General features: G+C 46.6%; 1 protein-coding gene across 1 annotated transcript in view; it reads left to right on the top strand.

Moving 5' to 3' along the window:
• Positions 1-16,375, top strand: part of LOC147718680 (transmembrane 9 superfamily member 2-like) — a 1,534,671-nt gene that overhangs the window by 1,153,724 nt on the left and 364,572 nt on the right. The gene's annotated exons all lie outside the window — the stretch shown is intronic.

The raw sequence follows: 16,375 nt of genomic DNA, 5'->3' as shown, positions 1-16,375 counted from the left end.
GGCGCCGTCTATATACTCCGATGACGTCATCCCGGCGCTCACGACGCCGACGACGGACGCGGAGCCGCAGACGACGCCTACCAGCGCGCAGGGGTATTGCTACGCAAAAATTTTCCGGATCCAGTCTGACGCCTGGGGATATTCTAAGGTAAGGAATCTATCACTAACTAATGTCTCTTACAGATATATCGTTACACAAGTAGTAACTTGTGCGACAGCCTTGGATCTCGACCGGGCAGAGTATGCTGCACTGCGGCTGCGTCACACCTTTTAATCTGGAGGGGACCACTGTGGCAAACTGCTAGCCCACAGGCTCCGGGTGACACGCCAGAACCAACTGGTTAAGGAAATCTCCGACCAGGCGGGGACGGTGGAGACGGAGGACGCTCATATAGCGGCCGTCTTCCGCGGCTTTTACAAGGACCTTTATACGGGGGAGCCCACGGACGGGATGGCTATGGCTGCTTACCTGGATTCGGTTGCATTGCCTTCACTGGATCCTCTGCAGGCGGAACACTTAGTTAGAGACATTCGGATAGAAGAGGTGGTTTCTGCTATTGCCAGACTTAAACATGGCAAAGCGCCTGGCCCGGATGGATTCACTGCACTCTATTATAAAACATTTTGCACGACATTAGCCCCTATGCTTACGCACCTCGTCAATTCCTTTGCTGATCCCGGAGCCATCCCTCCTGATCTTCTCTGAGCCTCTATCACGGTTATTCCTAAGCCTGGTAAGTACCCGAAGCACTGTGGGTCTTACAGGCCGATCTCTCTTTTAAATATTGATTTGAAGTTGTATACGGGGATTTTAGCCGCCCAATTAGCTCTCCACTTGCCCGGTCTCATCGATCCTGACCAAGCGGGTTTTGTAAAAGGGAGACAGACAGTGGACAATACGAAACGGATTGTCCACCTTTTGGAGAAGGCCTCCCGGATCCCGGGAGAGCGAATGATGCTGGCGGTGGACGCGGAGAAGGCACTTGACCGAGTGCACTGGCCTTATCTGGAGCAAGTTCTAGTGAAAGCGGGGATAGGGGAAAAGTTCCGATCCAGGATTCTTAACTGTTACAAACGGCCGTCAGCAGTGGTCCGTGTTAACGGGTTCGCCTCTGCGACCTTTGACATCGAACGTGGCACCAGGCAGGGTTGCCCGCTCTCGCCCCTGCTCTTTGCTCTTTATATGGAGCTGTTCGCCCAACGGGTGCGTGACAATCCAGCGGTAACCGGAATTCGGATGAGAGGTTTTACGCACACTATCAGCCTTTACGCTGACGATGTCATCCTGTCTGTTGACGGACCCCGGACGGCTCTCCCGGAGTGTATAGAGGAGCTGGACTCCTTCGGCGCGGTCGCGGGGTTTAAAATGAATATGGGGAAGCCGGTGGCTTTGGATATCTCCCTCGAGCCGGCTACTAGGACCTATCTGCAACACAGGTTTCCCATGCTTTGGTCATCGGGTGCGGTACCTTACCTGGGGATCCAGATTGCTCCCACTTTGTCAGCTATGGTGTCGGCCAACTATCAAGCCCTAGGTGCAAAGATTAGAGAGGAACTGGGACGGTGGAACCGTGGGACCCTCTCCTGGCTGGGCAGGATAGCTGCTATCAAGATGACGGTCCTGCCCCAAGTGCTTTATCTCTTTCGGGCCCTGCCGCTCCAACCGCCGGTCGGGTGGATACCGCAACTACAGGCAGACGTTTCGCGCTTTGTCTGGCAGGGTAAGAAACCTAGAATGCGCAGAGCTCTCTCGCTACTGGCCCCTGAAGCGGGCGGTTTAGGAATACCCAATTTCCGCAAGTACTTCCAAGCGGCGCAGTTACGTTATCTTGTGGAATGGAGTAGGTGGGAGTCCGATAAGCATTGGCTTTTCCAAGACCAGGCAGTGGCAGGGAGACCTTTGCAGGAGATCCCTTTCCTGCGTTGTCCTCATCGGCCCAAGAACCTCTACGCCTCCTTTATCACGAGGGTGCCCCTACGGGTGTGGGATGCTACTAACATCCCATATGGCCTCACCATGTTCCTGTCACCGCTCACACCGCTGGTGGACAATCCAGACTTTACTCCGGGGCTGGAGAGAGGAGCGTTCACACATTGGAGGCAGGCAGGATGTCGAGCCCTGTGTCACTTATATGGCCCTGAGGGGGTTGTCCCCTTCCTACAACTCCGTCAGGAGTTTTCTCTCCCGGAGATCGAACGACACCGCTATATGCAAGCTCGCCATTGGGCCCTTCAGCCGCAAGTGAGGGAGACAGCCGACCGGCTTTTTCTTCCTTACGAAAAGTGGCTCCTGTCGTGGACATCGGACTCCAAATTGATTACAGATCTTTACAAGCTGCTGCAACCACCTGCGACACACATTTATCATCCAAGAGGGAGCGCTGGGAAAGGGAGTTGGGGAGGACACTAAGTCCTAAGGAATGGGAGCACATATCTTATAGGGCGAGGCACTCAGCATACCACATGGGGCTTACTGATACACTGACCAAGGTCTCCACCTATTGGTACTACACACCTGAACGAGTCCACAAGTTTGATCATAGCAAGGAGGACATGTGTTGGCGGGGGTGCGGGCACCGGGGTACACTTGCACATATTCTATGGGATTGCCCGTTCCTGGAGCCTTACTGGAAGGAAGTATTGGATGAAATTGACTCTCACTTCAGCATTGAACTGCCACGCTTCCCTGCTTATATCTTGTTGGGGCTTCCGAACGGACTGATGTACCCCCTGAGATCCCGTAGGGGCAGACAGATAGCAATAGCTCTAGGCTCCGCAGTCCAAAACATTCTAATACATTGGCACACCGCTACGATACCTTCCATCACAGGTTGGCTCCATAGGCTGTGGCATGTGTTGGGAATGGAGAGAATGTCCCTCACGGTGGCGGGGGATGTAGGGCAGTTTAGGGAGCTCTGGCAACCGTTTCATTCCTTATTGCTCACGGAATTTAAGGAACTCACCTGCCCCAAGTACCTCCGCCTTCTGCGGCTTCCTAACCCAGTAGAGTCTGCCCAGTGAACTGTTACTAGACTTCTTCTCCCTGAGGAACGGGGCTTTGATGTATATTTTGGTTAGGGACTGTGCACTGGACGTGGGGTGGGGGTGGGGGGAGAGGGGGGTTGGGCAAGGGGAGTTGGGTTGTTGGGGTTTGGGGGGGAGCGCTGCATGGGAAATGTCATTTCATGCTGCGACAAGGCATGCCATATATCACTGTAAGGGCATAGCCCATAAAGACGATATTTGCTGATGGTGTGGTAAATATTTTACCGTATACGAGTTTGCCATATAATTTCAGACAGGTAAAAAGAAATAGCTCAATCAAATGAGAGGCAGAGTCCGTGGCATCAGAGTCATACGGGCTTTAATCATAAATGACTCGAGTCATGGAAATCAATTCCATCAATACAAGGGTTCGGGTATGCAATGATGGCAGAAAGATGTCAACGATTTATTAGCAGTACATGACATATATAGTAAAATGACACAATAGCAGTGAATACAGTAGGCGTGACAAGTGAAATGTATACGATAAGAACACATGTGCGTAGCAAAAAGGCGTGAACAGGGGTGTACACAGAGGCGTGTACTAGAAACGTCACAGAAAAGTGTCATAAGTGGGTGGATGCATAGAGAATTCTTGCAGAGTCAGCTGAAACCTGTGGCCTGAATGCGCGCGCAACTAATATGACGTGTGATTGACGTGCATCTGGAGGAAGCTAAGGGTCTGACTTTTAGCACTAGTAGAGGAGACAGAAGTCTGGCATGTCAGATCGACCTGTTCCTATAACATATCTGATATCTAGTGTTTGGAGGATGTTTAATCTGAAGTAAAAGGTCTCTTGGGCAGAGGCTATTCTATACTGAATGCATACGTGTCTAGGTGCAATGCGCGGAGCCAGGGGCCTACCATGGTAACGGGAGCAATGAATTTCATGAGGAAGACAGGAAGGCTTGGCCCTTTGCTCTGCAGCCGGGGATATATTTATCTATTTCACTAGACAGGAATGTGTTTTCGAGGAGGCTGAGCTGGCTACGCTGATAACTTGAAGGTAAAATACTGTTTTTGGCAGGCAGGCCAGGCCGAGCCAGGCACCGCTCACTTGGCAGGAAGTAAGGCAGAGGTCAGGGATGCATCTCCATGCTGCAGCTTTCAGAGGCAGAGACAGAAGTGGCTCGAAGGCAGAAATCAGGGCCTAGCTCGGCAGAGCCAGGAAAAACGTGAAAGTGCACCATGTAAAGACGGTGGCACGGCATACTTAGGAATTGAATTATCGATCCATTCACGGTGGATCTGACAGAGAACATGTTAACGTTGGACGCAAATGTATTTGCGTCATCAGATTTGGTTGCGGAGGGAAGTTACATGCACTTTAAACTCATACATGGAGTCGATGGGGTACACGTTAGGGGACACACTGGACCATAAACATTTCAATTACCTCATTCCCTCCTTGTCCCCTACGGACCCATTAGGATATATCAATTTTCATGAGACCATCTATTTGGTCATATAACATCATCTGTTCTTCTTTCTTTTCCCGGGAATGGGAACGTGAACTTGGATGGGGAACACATGCTGTGGCGCACAAGCCGCAAATCGCTGGCCCACATTGCAGACATAGACAACAACTGAATACTATGGCCAATATGATTCCTAGGAATGACAGTAGCTTCCATCCCCAGGCAGATACTACACTCCAGAGCCAACCGGACCAAGTCCAGGAGCCTGGATTCTGGTGTATCAGATGAGCAATCTCGTGAAGTCTGGTAATGGCTTCATAGACTGATGGCGCGTTATTAGGAATAAACACGCAACAACTGGATCCGATGACTCTACAAGCTCCGCCCCTATCGGCCAGGATGACGTCAAGGACAAGGCGGTTCTGAAGAACGACAAGTCTCATAGCAGACTGCTCCTCTGTTAAGTTGCCCAAAGCAGAAGTAGTCTCATTCACTACCGCTTCGAGTATTCTGGTTAATTTGCGTATCAGTTTACTATTAGAGACAGTGCCTAGATAGGGAAAGAATCCTTTATTGAAATCTGTGTATTGTTCCCATGTAGTTTCAGTCTGATCAACTATTGGGAGGTCTCTCTTGTGTCTAAAAATATTAAGGCGGGAATTCCTGTGATAGTCGGATGGGGCTAGGAATACTGGTGGCAATAAGAATGCAATGAAACAGGTACCATCCCAGTCTGGAGGTAAACGGACATAAGCTGTCTGACCACAAATGAAATAGGAATGTCGGGATGCTTTGAATGTAGACTTGCCTTTATCACTAAATTCGACCACAGTAGTACAGTCACTGTGACCTAGATGTACTGAACCATTCTTTCTGACACATAATACACCTTTCGCTGGTAAAACTGATATGGATGGCAAGTCTGGACTGGTCTCTGACTGAACATTTAGAATCATGAGGTTAAGTGTAAAATTGCCTAATCCATACACTTCATTTTCTAGATCTGTCCCTGTCATTTGTGGAAAACCCTCCTCGTCTGGGAAACATGCTTTGTTCATGCCTGTGTTCAGATTTCCCCATATCCAATTACCTTGGGAAACTCTAGATTCGGTGTCTATAGAGGATATTAAACTAAATCATGCACCACAGGAACCATTATGTGTAAACGGGTAAGGAAAGAGGGGCAGAGCTCCCTTGTAGTTCTGATAGGGAGGGAGTCAGCCACATATCCAACAATTAGTAGCATTGTTGATCTGGTGATAATGGTGTAACATACGAATGAATGTATTGTTGCGCAGCGCAAGTCGATAAGACAATTCGTGTGGAGGAAGAGTACTAAACGTGTGTTCTGCAGTGTCATTAGAAAAAGAATGTGCAAGAGGAAAATACATGTATAACATCCAACTCATAGAAATAATCGTGAGACTCAGAAAAAACATAATAAGTAGTGTGCAGACGCATCTGCTCCGGAGACTTTTACGATATTTTTGTTTCTTGGTCTCCTGTCTATCTCTCTCTCTATTTGGGTCTAACTTGTACATTGTCAGAAACTGCCTAACCGCTTCACCCAGGAGGGGACTTAAACAATTAAACTGTCTGACTTACTAGACCTCAATTTCTGTCGATACTCCTCTTGGGGAGTTTTCTCTAAAAGGGGAAGTTTGGTATCAGTCTCGGGAATGTGAGAGTTCTGGGAATCAGTTTTTGGCGGAAGTCCATAAAAACGTTTCACATGACTGGAGTGAACCCAGCCCTTCCTCCCCTCCAATTTAACTGCAGTCCTGGTTGTTAACAAAACGATCTTCGGCTCCTTCCAGCGGGGCTCCAGAGGGCTTGACCGGTCAAAATTTCGGACTACAACAACGTCCCCCGGGGCCAGTTCATGTGGTTTCACCTCGGTGTTGTCTGGGAAGGCTGCTGCAACCTGTGAACGACATGATTGTAGTGCAGACATCAAGGAAGCAAGGTAATCTGTCAGCATATTACTGTCAACATCAGTGATTTTTCGCGGCAGAGGCGTCCCCCACATATTAGGAGGTCTACCGAAGACCACCTCATACGGGGATAGCCCTGTCCTAGAATGGGCTACCATTCGCATATAAAAAAGGGCAACTGGCAAAGCTACTATCCAATCTACTCCTTTCTCTTTACACACTTTGGCAAGGCGAGTTTTCAGAGTCTGATTGTGTCGCTCCACGAGACCTGCTGCCTCGGGATGTCGGACACAGTGAAACTTCCACTGGTACCCCAATAGAAGCGAAACCTGCTTCATAAGCTCAGATGAGAATGGCTGACCGTTATCTGAATACACGACACGGGGCAAACCGTATCGAGGGAAAAACTCACGAACCAGCTGCTTGGCAGTGGTCGGGGCAGTGTAATCTGGGACGGGATATGCTTTTGTCCATCGGGATAGGGCACATACAACTACGAGGACATACTTGAATCCTCGGCATCTGTCCATCTGGATATAATCCATCTGGAGGACTTCAAAAGGATAGTCAGGAGGATGAAATCCACCTCGCTCTACGGGAATACCTTTGCCTGGATTGAACTGACAACAGATCATGCAGGTACGCACTTTCTGTTTTGCTGCTGCTCGTAAATGCTTGTTGAACCAGAGGTTCTGTAAACTGTCTAACATGGCTTTTTCTCCTAGATGTGCTGGACTATGTGCTGTGTTGATGATAACTTGAACCATAGAGTCGGGGAGAAACCATGTGGTCTTTTCCTTCGTCATCCATCCCTGGTCTGTCTGGACCCCTCCTTGTTCAGCCCATTTCTTTATTTCATCTGGAGTAGCATGTGTCTGTATGTCGATGACATCTTGTGTAGGATCTCTAACTGTCATACAATGTGTCAGTGAGGTTACATCAGTCTTTGTCATGTCCGTCGCTTGAGTATGGGTCAGTGCTGTATGTTTCGCTATTCGATCTGCAAAATCGTTGCCCTGAGAAATAGTGTCTGTGACTTTCGTATGTGCTTTGGCTGTAGGCAAATGTATATCTTCCAACAGAGCTTGAATGAGGGGGCCATGCTGAATCTTGGCTCCGTGAGAGGTCAAGAAACCTCTTTCTTGCCAGAGGACACCGAAGTCATGTACGACTCCGAATGCATAACGTGAATCCGTATATATGTTAACTTTCAGGTTCTTGGCTCGTATACAGGCTTGAGTCAGAGCAATGAGCTCTGCTGCTTGGGCTGACAGGGTGTCAATGCGATGTGTTTCTATGACTTCAGTTTCAGTGGTCATTGCATATGCGGCTACTAACTCTCCTGTACTTGTTCTTAAACATGAACCATCCACATAAAGTGTCAGGTCTGGATTGGGTAATGCAACATCTGTCAAGTCTTGTCTGGGTTTCGTAATTGTGTCAACGACATCCACGCAGTCATGTGGTGTGGGATCTGTTGTGCTTGATGGTAAAAGTGTAGCAGGATTTAGTGTGTTGCAACGTCTAATTTCTATGTGTGGTTGGAATAATGTCAATTCATAACCTGTCAGTCGTGCTATAGTCAGGTGTTGTGTCTGTGTTCTGTTTAGGAGAACCTCCACAGAATGTGGAACTTGTACTGTCAACTGATGTCCTAATACAATGGAATCACTTTGTCTGATTGCTAGGGCTGTTGCTGCAACTGATTTTAAGCACGCAGGTAAGGCCTGGGCTACTGGATCCAATGTACTCGAAAAATAAGCACACGGTCTGTGTTTGTCTGCTTGAAGCTGAGTGAGAACCGACAAGGCTGTGCCATCGCGTTCTGTGACAAAAAGTGTAAAAGGTTTGCTGTAACATGGTTTTGCTAAAACTGGTGCTTGACATAAGGCTTTCTTTAATTCATCAAAAGCTTGTGTATGTTCCTGAGTCCAAGGGAGAACAGTCGAAGACGCTGCCTCCTGTGTTGTCAACTGTATAAGGGGTTTAGCTAGAAATGCATATTGAGGAATCCATTGTCTGCAATAAGAAGTGAGTCCAATAAAGGCTCGTACTTCTTTCTGTGTCTTGGGTTGCGGAAGATGTGCAATTAACTGAATTCGTTCGGGTGTCAGCTGCCTACCCCACTTGGACAGCAAGTGCCCAAGGTACACCACTTGCTGGGCACAGAATTGTAGCTTCGAAGGAGACACCTTGAGTCCCTTGTCCGCCAGGAAATGCAAAACCGTCAGTGATGCTTGTTCACATTCAGGTTCACTACGGGCGGTGATCAATAGATCATCGACATATTGAAGTAGGGCAGTGTGGGCAGGCATGTGAATACTGTCAAGTTGTCGTTTTAATGCTTGGCTGTAGATGCTGGGGCTTTCTGTGAATCCTTGAGGTGCGCGTGCAAATTTGAAGCTTCGGCCATTTAAACAGAATCCGAAAAGGTATTGGCTTTCCGGATCAATGGGGACACTAAAGAAGGCGTTCTTGAGATCGATTACAGTAAAGAACGTCGTTTCAGAATCAATAGCTGTCAATAGGGACGAAATGTCTGGGACCACTGGATACTGTGGTACAATGCATTTATTTAATTCTCGCAAATCGATCACTAATCGATAAACTGGGGGTGCATTTGGATCTGTACGTTTAAGAATTGGAATGATAGGGGAATTACAAACATTGGAGTCGGTTTCTAAAACCACTCCTTGTGCAATGAGCTCGTCAATGATTTTCAGTAAAGCCACTACAGCATCTGGTGGTAACTTGTATTGTCGGATTCGTGGTAGTACAACTCCTGGCTTGAGTGTGACACGATATGGAGTAATGTGCATACAACCTACATCAGTGGGGCCTTTTGCCCATAAATGTGCAGGAACATTCTGTAACCTGGGGTCAAAATCTCTCAATACATAATGTCCTTTAAAATCACGAAGAAACAACCTTACTCCTTCCGGAGAACAACAAATTACAACTCCTAGGGCTTTCAGGGTCTTAATACCAAGCAAGTTTTCTGGACATGATTTCGTGAGCAATAAATCTGTAGTGCGGGATAATGGACCAACTGCAAGGGAACTGGTTTCGATACTTCATTAACAATAGGCTTTCCTGAAAATCCAAGGGAAACATTCTGTGAGCCTGAGAGGGGTGCCCCTGGAACCTCGTCATGACTGATGGTAGTTCTGCTTGCCCCTGTGTCAATCAAAAACTTTCTATCCTTACCTAATACCTGACTATGTACATAAGGACCCTCTTGATCTACAGGAACCTCAATAAGAGGCAAGCCAACCTCCCTCTCTAGGCTGTTTCATGTGTACTGCTGATAATCGGGGTAGTCGGGTTGTGCATACTGGTACATCTGTTGTGTGACATGTTGTGTTGCGGCAATGGGCTGGGGCTGTGGTACCGCTACGGTCTGTTGTGGAATCTGCATAGGCTGTATATTCTGTGGAACGTGTTGTTGGACCTGGTCCTGTCTAGGAGGACGCGGTCTCTCTTTAGTTTTACCTGTAGCTATGTTGTGTTTCAAAACTGCACAATCGTTTACATAGTGACCTGGCTGTTTGCAATAGTTGCATGTCCCTTTAACAGGAGTTGCTGAATTATTGGATTGTGTCGTACCCCTTTTGTGACCATCAGCTGGAACTGACTGAGCAACTAGCACTTTCATTTTCGTGTCTTTCATACGTCTCTGTTCGTGATCATGTTCCTCCCTGATTCTGTTCTGGTGGTACTGTAACATCTGTAACATTTGGGAAGGCGTATTAGCTTGCCATGTGCTCTCGACTTTCAATACACGGTTCTTAACCTGGGGCAATGAATTCTCGACTAATTTTGTTACAAAAAGATGTGGGTATGACTCGCTACTGGTTTTCAGGCCACTATTAATAATAAAACATTTCTCGAATCTGGAATAAAAATCACTAGTGTCTTCGTCGTGTTTCTGTTTGCAGGCTGAGATTGCATCCCAATCCTCCTTTTTAGTTGCCAATAATCTTGGCAAAACCTGAACTAATAATCCTGGTAATGCTTTAGTTTTGTCCCCAAGACCTAAACCTGGGGTTCGACCAGTTTCTTCGTTTTCTAATTCAGTCCAATTAATCTTTTTATCTCCCACCTTCCATTCTTTTTCTTTGAGCTTCTCGTAAATACCGGCAGGCAATAATACTTTCAAAATTTTCATAATGTCGGGATAGGTGTAATCTCCCATGAGTAACATGTCTTTTATTTCACGGTGAAACCCTGCGGGATCTTTATCATGACTTGGCACTATTTTCTTCATTTCCAATAATTCCATTTTAGTTATGGGCGTGTATACAAACACGCGTTCAAATGTATTATCTGGTTTCCTGACTGGATGTACTTCTCGTAAAGGGTTCTGTTTGTCTAGGTGATATGGTTGCCTAACTGGGGGTGGAACGGAAACATGATGTGGAGTCAAGAAAGTTCTATATTTGTGTCGTTGTTCTAAAATGATGTCAATTAAATCGGTACCTAGACCTCTCCATCTTCTCAGGAGTAAGTCTTGTAATAGATTATATAACGGACCTGGGTCGGATTGTTGGTTTTCATACTGTATAATGAGATGTTGGGTCATGTATATACCAGCTAGTCGCTGTTCTTCTGGAGTAAGACTTAAAAATGTTTGCACTACTGAATCGTCTTTATATATGCTGTCATCCCCGGCCCATTGGACTGCGGTCCGGGCTAGTTCCTGATCACGTAAGGTATTGAGTTCGTGATAACCTACTCTTTCTTTCAGGATTTTATCAGTAATTTGGAAAATATGCTCAAGGGTACATCGCTCTGGTATCGGACAAAGGTATCGTTTCTTGTTTTCTAAACGAATGGGTCTGTCGAAGGGCCTATCAAGAGGATACTGTCTAGGGAGTTTCTCTCTATCTACGTACGCTAACAGGTCTCTAGTTTCTGCGGTATTCTCTGGTTCTTCCTCATCTGAGGTTTCTTTATCGTCTGACTCGGGAGGCCTTTCAGACTCTCGTCGGACATGTATTGCTACTATTACTTTACGGATCTTTCTAATCATAGCTTCTATACATTTCTCTTTATCATGTTTACAATCTGCAATATTCTGACTCCATTTTGACAATCCCTCCATCTCTTCTTTCGGAAAGCTTGGCTGGTCTTGTTCCCTTATCAAACAATTAATCAAAAATCGCATTATTAAAGATTGTGTCTCAACTTTCTGATGTGCCATGGCTTCACGAATACACTCTGGTCTTTCTCCTGTTCTGATGAAATGATATATATTGTCTAGATGGTCTGGCATTTCTGGTAATAACATCAAATAATCTGTAACACGTCTTAAACGTAATGAGGCTAACATCATGGGTCCTGCTTTTCCAGGCACTGTATCATATCTACAATCTGTGAGGTATTCTTTAAGCTTTTCGGTTGTGGTTGCTTTAGGTGTACGCTGCATTGCTAATTCTCTCATTGTCATTCGTTGTAAATGTGGCGCGGTGCGATAACCTCCTGTAGCACCTCCTGAGGCGGAAGCATGAGCATAACCTGACTGTAGGGTCGGTATTTGTAACGGGGTTGGACCCTGAGTAGCTGCGGGTCCAAAGGGATTAAGCGGATTAATACCAGGGGAAATAGTAGGGGAAGTAACAACAGGTGCGGGAATCTGGTGACGTGGAGGGGTCGTGGTCAGATCAGCAGGGATCTGCTGTTGCGGATCTGGGGGCAGATTATTGTTAGCAGGTGGTACAGGTACATTGGTATATGCGGGAGCTACATCGTCTAAATATGAAGAAAGGAAAATGTCTGCTGCGGTCTTTTTATGACGTAATTTAGTTGGAACCAATGGAGGGGGCAGATCTTTCGGTATTTCCGGGGTCGCCTTGAGCAGGCCCTCGGCCAGAACTGGATACAGTCCTGTTATAATGGCATTACTTTGTCTGTCGTGTTGTTCCATTCTGACTCGCTGTCCTTCTTCTAGTAGTTCTTTTTCTTTGGCTTTTTCGGAATCCTCTCTACTTTTCTCTGCTTTTCTGAGTGCTTTCTCTGTTCGTCTATGTGATTCTTTACGCCATAATTCTATTGCGTCTTTCTGGGACTGTCTGGCTTTCTTTTTCCATAACGCTTCCTCTACTCTCATGATGCACTCGGCATCCCATGTCCCTGTAACGGGCCATCTCTGATTCTCTGCCAAGTCTTTGGTGTAATCCACCCACAAGTCTAAGTATAGTATGGCATCTAAGCCATGCTTGTGGTACATAAAATGTCCAGGAGTGTCCCTAGGTGGAATGGGGACTGCCTCTTCAAGTATCCCTTTCCTAGTTCCTATCTGTCGTAACTTTGAAAACAAAGGCATTGCCTTGATCTGGACGCAAACACGATAAGCACAGTAGAGAAATGCAAACAATCACTCATACCACGACATTAAAACACATTGAAACATTTTGAAACAAATACTGACTTCAATAAAGAATACTGAATAACTGAATAACTGGATAACTGAATACTAGATGCACTGCTAAACAGTACAGATACACTGCTAAAACAGTGCAGACCGGATCTGTGTACCCAAACCCGTCTTGACCGGACACAAATTAATGCACCCGTCTTGATGCGTCCCCAGCAACGGTACTCACCGGGAAGCACGGAACGGAAGGCCTCGGAAACTCGACTGGACTGGACCGCTACAACCTCACTGCTGCTGCTGCGCACTACGCATGCGCCTCGATACTACAGGTGGGCCTCTCGATACCTCGGACACTGCTCTCTCGGCTGGGCTCTGGTCGGGATCCTCCGCACTCCTCACCGCCTCGTCTGGATGTCGGCCGCAGTCTCCGTCACCTCCGTAGGCCTGAGGGAGATACAGGAAAACCTGCAGATGCGCATGGGGTCCGTCACGGCTGTAGTCGGGGGCAAAGCCTGCGACGCATCACCGGCGCGTGGGGTGGGGGAGGGGTCCCTATTCGGGCGCCAAATTATGTGGTAAATATTTTACCGTATACGAGTTTGCCATATAATTTCAGACAGGTAAAAAGAAATAGCTCAATCAAATGAGAGGCAGAGTCCGTGGCATCAGAGTCTTACGGGCTTTAATCATAAATGACTCGAGTCATGGATATCAATTCCATCAATACAAGGGTCCGGGTATGCAATGATGGCAGAAAGATGTCAACGATTTATTAGCAGTACATGACATATATAGTAAAATGACACAATAGCAGTGAATACAGTAGGCGTGACAAGTGAAATGTATACAATAAGAACACATGTGCGTAGCAAAAAGGCGTGAACAGGGGTGTACACAGAGGCGTGTACTAGAAACGTCACAGAAAAGTGTCATAAGTGGGTGGATGCATAGAGAATTCTTGCAGAGTCAGCTGAAACCTGTGGCCTGAATGCGCGCGCAACTAATATGACGTGTGATTGACGTGCATCTGGAGGAAGCTAAGGGTCTGACTTTTAGCACTAGTAGAGGAGACAGAAGTCTGGCATGTCAGATCGACCTGTTCCTATAACATATCTGATATCTAGTGTTTGGAGGATGTTTAATCTGGAGTAAAAGGTCTCTTGGGCAGAGGCTATTCTATACTGAATGCATACGTGTCTAGGTGCAATGCGCGGAGCCAGGGGCCTACCATGGTAACGGGAGCAATGAATTTCATGAGGAAGACAGGAAGGCTTGGCCCTTTGCTCTGCAGCCGGGGATATATTTACCTATTTCACTAGACAGGAATGTGTTTTCGAGGAGGCTGAGCTGGCTACGCTGATAACTTGAAGGTAAAATACTGTTTTTGGCAGGCAGGCCAGGCCGAGCCAGGCACCGCTCACTTGGCAGGAAGTAAGGCAGAGGTCAGGGATGCATCTCCATGCTGCAGCTTTCAGAGGCAGAGACAGAAGTGGCTCGAAGGCAGAAATCAGGGCCTAGCTCGGCAGAGCCAGGAAAAACGTGAAAGTGCACCATGTAAAGACGGTGGCACGGCATACTTAGGAATTGAATTATCGATCCATTCACAGTGGATCTGACAGAGAACATGTTAACGTTGGACGCAAATGTATTTGCGTCATCAGATTTGGTTGCGGAGGGAAGTTACATGCACTTTAAACTCGTACATGGAGTCGATGGGGTACACGTTAGGGGACACACTGGACCATAAAAATTTCAATTACCTCAATGGTATCCTTGAGATTTGTGCTTTTTCGCCCTGTCATATCGCTGTTTGAAGATATGTGTTTGTCCCAGCGTGTTGTGCCGAATAAAATACTGTAAACATAAATAATGAGGCATTCAGTGCCGAGCACTGAGGCACCCCCTGATCGATGGAATGGACCGGAGATAAAAACAGGGGGGCAGAGACTCGGTAAGATCTTCCGGACAGAAAGGATCTAAACCCTTCCAGAGCTGAGCCCGTTACACCTGTCTCCTCCAGCCGCTGTAGCACAATACCATGCAAGACCGTGCCAAAGGCGGCACTAAGATCCAGCAGGATCAGTGCCGCCGTCTGACCAGAATCGAGGTTGGTCCGCAGATGTTCAGTCATGGCTAGGAGAGCAGTCTCTGTACTATATCCGTAGGGGAAGCCATTTTGCGATGAATCCAAGATGTTATTAGAATGCAAAAACTTGGTTATTGTGATGTTAACATGCGCCTCCGCTATCTTAGTCACCCAGTGAAGAAGAGATATAGGCATGATGTTCTGAAGAATGGGGGACACCCATGCCTGTTTCCACCGCACCGGCACTGTTAATTATCTGGCAGAGAGGAGCCAGAAAGAACGAAAAAGACTCCTTAAACTGAGCTGGCTGGAGAGCCAGATTTAATTTTCCTGCTCAGCCGAGTAAGCTCATCTTGAGAAATCTTGGGGATGGCCGTAAGACCGGAACGTGGCAAAGGTCTTGGAGAGATAGAAATAGGGGAGAGGTCATAGGAGGGAAGGACTTATTGATAGCACGAACTTTCGCCACAAAGAAGGAGGCCAAATCTTCACATTGCTGTTCAGATGAGATAACGGGCACCAAGTTTTTCCTAGCTCGAAGATCTTTTAAAATCTTAAAAAAACATTTGGCTGGGACTAAGCTTGATCGCGTTAGCATTATAGGCCGCCCGAACCTTACAAATGGCACTATGGTAATTTTTAATCTTGGCCGGATAACCAAAGCTGTGATAAAGGGAGGCTCCCAAGAGATCAAAGAATAGCTAACATCGTGGTGATCCAGAAAGAAGGTAAACCCCCAGCGAATGCGCCTCTTGTAGGCCCATCTCCCTGTTAAACGTAGAAGTAAAAATCCTGGCCAAATTACTTGCAACTCATGTGACCCCCTGTGGGGCAATCTTTAGTCGATGTAGTAGTGTGTTTCTGTTTATTGTTTCAATTAATTAAAATTGTTAACAAAAGAAAAAAGGCTGGTTGGAGAACATTCCATCCATAAATAAAACATGATCATTTCATTTAACGGAATTGTTAGTAATATACAAGACATAATCATTTCTTTAAAACATTCTGGTAGTTACTAATTTAAGAAAAAAAAGGGAAAAAAAAGGGAACCGCAAGTTTAAAACTACAGTTTGTCTCTAGTCTGTGACTGAGCCATTATGTAATAGTTCTTTCACCTTGTGGGCAAATTTCGCTAATCTTGCTAGTTCCATTGGGATCTCCAGCTTAAAGAGAAGTTTCATGGCATCTAAACAGGTGCGTATCCCATATTTTTAAAATAAGGGTTTCAGGAAAGTGCTACGTGCATAATTTAAACGGTGACATATACAGACCATGTGGGCCATGGATTCCTCATACTGGTGACACAATCTGCAAATAGTAACAACCTCTAATGTTTTCCAACGGCTGTTGATGTCTTTTATTGGTAGTACCATCAATCTCAGCGACAGAATTTGCTTTAAAATTGACTTATTCAGGGCAGAGTCTAGGTATGGCTGCCTCAGTTTATCGTGGAAGGAACTGGCTAATAGCCTGATGTTGCTGCTGGAGGACTCCAGTTCCTTCAGGTCCTCTTCC

This window comes from Lissotriton vulgaris, chromosome 4_1, assembly GCF_964263255.1.
Source record: "Lissotriton vulgaris chromosome 4_1, aLisVul1.2, whole genome shotgun sequence".
Classification (NCBI taxonomy): Eukaryota; Metazoa; Chordata; class Amphibia; order Caudata; family Salamandridae; genus Lissotriton; species Lissotriton vulgaris.
Note: the sequence above shows the minus strand (reverse complement) of the source record. Positions and strands in the feature narration are given on the sequence as shown.